Below are 2,497 nucleotides of genomic sequence, written 5' to 3'. Positions count from 1 at the left end.
CAGCAAGATTCCCAAATGCATCGGCTCTTATACAATCAACTACAAGAGAGATTTTAAATGGATTTAAAATGAGAGGGATTTAATACAGAGAAAAGTGAGCTAGAGCTTCTAAAGAAAGTATTAAATTGTTATAAAGTCCTGGGAAAATGCCAGATAGCATTAGATGGTCCAGAAACATTTACATTGAGCACATTTCGGGCCATCGTCAGTATGAGGAACCAGCTGGGGTTTCAGTCTTCTTTTCTAACTCCCCTTTATTCCTCCCCTTCTCTCCCTTCTTCTTTTTCTCTTTCTCTTTCCTTTTATGGTATGCAACTGCATAGATATATTAGTGATTAAAAGTAAAGGAGATTATATATATATGTGTGTGTGTGTGTGTGTGTGTGTGTGTGTGACTCCTTAGTGTGCTCTATTTTACTTAAAATATATTGATATGTAAAATATGTTGGCTTGATATGTATTACTTATTGTTTTATGTTAAACTGTATTCCTAAATATTCTTTAATAAAAGGTTTAATCTGTTCTTATCAGTTTAATATCTGATACATCCCCTATTTGAGGACTATGTACAGTCGGCCCTTCTTATATGCGGATTTGCCATCTGCGGATTTGAGCATCCGCGGATGGCAAATCTGGAAATTGTCCCCAATGGCGGCACACCATTGGGGACAACTTCCTTCTACTGCGGGGCAAGCCAGGTGGCGGCGGCAGAGGCTAAGTCTTGGCTTCCTCGCCGCTGTCGTGAAAAGGCATGATGGCGGTGCTGGAGGCCTCTTGGCCCCCAACAGCACCGCCATCGGGCCTTTCCCGCAGTGGCGGTGAGGAGGCAGAGCCCCTGTGCCGGAGGCCTTCAAGGCCTCTACGCCGGCATCCAGCCTCCTCCATGCCTCCACCGCTGCGGAAGGGCCGGATACTGGTGTTGGAGGCCAAGAGGTCCCCAGCACTGACACCCGCCCCTTCCGCAGTGGCGGTGAGGAGGCCGGGTGACGGTGTCAGAGGCCTTGAAGGCCTCTGCCACTGCTGCCCTCCGCGCCTCCTCTTTACTGCCTCCGTGCCTTTTTTTGAGGAGGAGGTGTGGAGGGCAGCAGTGCCAGAGGCCTTCAAGGCCTCCGACACCATCACCCAGCATCCTCGCAGCCACTGCTGCCGCAGAAGGGGCAGGTGTTGATGCTGGGGCCCTGTTGGCCTCCAGCACTGGTATCTGGCCCTTCCGCGGCGGCAGAGACATGGAGGAGGCCCGATGCCAGCGCTGGAGGCCTTCAAGGCCTCTGCCGCAGCGGCTCTGCCTCCTCACCGCCACCACAGGAAAGGCCTGGTGGCAGTGCTGTTGGGGGCCAAGAGGCCTCCAGAACCACCATCGCGCCTTTTCACGGTGGCAGCGAGGAAGCCAAGACTTGGCCTCCACCACCTCCGCTACCACCCAGCTTGCCCCACAGCAGCACGCCGCCATTGGGACAAATGGGACTTGAGCATACGTGGATTTTGGTATAAGTAGGGGTGTCCGGAATGGATCCCCCACGTATACCAAGGGCCCACTGTATTAAATGGATGTTTGGAGCTGGGAGATGGAATAGGAGCATGCTCCATCCACTCCACACATCGACCTTTTATTGCAGTGCCTCCAGGGATGGTGCAGCTCCCCTTTGGGGGGTGGGAATATCAATGGTTTAAAAACAGATTGAATTATTAAAGGGGTCTTGGAGGTTCCTCTCTGGAGCAGGAGCTTCTCAGGAGAGCCAGAGTTGAACCCCTGGGAGTCTCCTCCAAGGAAAATGGGGCTGAGGAAGGGAGGTCTGGCTTCTTAGGAGAACTCAAAGGGAAACTGATCCCAGTCAAACTTGGAGGGACTCTCCTTTTCTAAACAAAGAGTCATAGGCTCCTAGGAAGAGACCCCAGGAGTCATCCAGTCCAACCCTCTCCCAGCCAGGAAGGTACACAGCACTCCAAGGCCTGGAGGGCATGCAGAAGGGGCGCCCGCCGCCTGGTTGCCACGGGAAGAACCCCATCCCACCCACCACAAGGGGCAGCATCCCTGCCAGAGGGCCTTCCCAGAAGCAGAGGTTCCTCCCAGGACACAAGGGAAACTGCCCCACTCAAAGTATGGGAGCTCTTCCAGGGAAGAAGATGCTCCTCTTCCAAGCAAAGAATCATGGGCTCCTAGAGTCAGATGGGACTCCATCCAGTCCAACGCCCTCCCAGCCAGGAAGGCACAAAGCCCCCCCACAGATGCCCTTCCTGATGCAATAAAGGGGCCAAAGAGAAACCTTCCAGAGACCGTCCTCCAACCAGCTCCCATATCCAGTATGTGGTCAGAAGGGCTGTCAGATCCAGAAAAACAACTACCTAAAGGGAAGGTATGTTTACAATACATCAAAGAAGTCGCAGACAGAATAGGGAAACTGGTGAGGAAACACATCCTCCAAATGGTCTACAAACCGACCAAGGAAATCCAGCAAATGGTGCGCTCAGCGAAGGACAGGAGGGACTCTCTCACGGC

General features: G+C 52.7%; 1 pseudogene; it reads left to right on the top strand.

Annotated features, from left to right (window-relative positions):
- The first annotated feature begins 481 nt into the window (after window positions 1–481).
- Window positions 482–683, top strand: LOC121918400 (annotated as a pseudogene).
- The last annotated feature ends 1,814 nt before the right edge of the window (window positions 684–2,497 follow it).

The sequence above is a fragment of the Sceloporus undulatus genome, unplaced genomic scaffold, assembly GCF_019175285.1.
Source record: "Sceloporus undulatus isolate JIND9_A2432 ecotype Alabama unplaced genomic scaffold, SceUnd_v1.1 scaffold_10422, whole genome shotgun sequence".
Classification (NCBI taxonomy): Eukaryota; Metazoa; Chordata; class Lepidosauria; order Squamata; family Phrynosomatidae; genus Sceloporus; species Sceloporus undulatus.
The sequence above is the reverse complement of the archived record's forward strand: the minus strand, read 5'-3'. Positions and strand labels throughout refer to the sequence as shown.